The sequence below is a fragment of the Metschnikowia bicuspidata genome (genome assembly GCF_001664035.1).
Source record: "Metschnikowia bicuspidata var. bicuspidata NRRL YB-4993 chromosome Unknown METBIscaffold_6, whole genome shotgun sequence".
NCBI classification, from domain to species: domain Eukaryota; kingdom Fungi; phylum Ascomycota; class Pichiomycetes; order Serinales; family Metschnikowiaceae; genus Metschnikowia; species Metschnikowia bicuspidata.
This window is the reverse complement of record NW_017387736.1, coordinates 212,651-213,185: the sequence shown is the minus strand read 5'-3', so window position 1 is coordinate 213,185 and position 535 is coordinate 212,651. Positions and strand designations below refer to the sequence as shown.

The following is a 535-nucleotide window of genomic DNA, read 5'->3' as shown; positions in this document are numbered from 1 at the left end:
TTTTTTTTTTTTTTTAACTACACGATATAAAGCTGGGAACAAAGCCAACTTTAAGAAGAAGGGGGTAGCGGCTATTTAGTTTAGTTAATATCATATCAAGTTATTGTCGCGAGCCTGCAGCTATTTAACCGCTTCCGAAGATAACCACACAAGCAAAACGAAATGGAAACAAGCCTTTATGGCCAAGTTGGTAAGGCACCTCACTAGTAATGAGGAGATCGTCAGTTCGAATCTGGCTGAAGGCATTAATAATCCGGGTTGTCGAAAATTGTTGAACCACACCTTTTTTATCGCTCAGATAGCCAATATTTCCATTAATATTGAAGGTCTTGTGTCTAAGCGAGACAAGAAAATTTCGAAGGTGATGTATGTGTTATTTTCGGCATTAATGCAAACGCAATCAAAATCAAGAACGGAAAATTAATTCACAATATATGGTCGACTCTCAAAAAAAAAAAAATTACACGTTCATTTATTAAATTTACCCAAAGACAGCGAGGAAAAGGCGCAACATAGGGGTGAAACTCGACTTTGT

The 535-nt window shown here is 37.0% G+C and overlaps 1 non-coding gene across 1 annotated transcript; it reads left to right on the top strand.

The window, feature by feature from the left end:
• The first annotated feature begins 172 nt into the window (after positions 1–172).
• On the top strand, positions 173–245 carry METBIDRAFT_t215. The gene has a single exon. It is a non-coding gene; the product is annotated as a tRNA-Thr (tRNA).
• Positions 246–535: the final 290 nt, after the last annotated feature.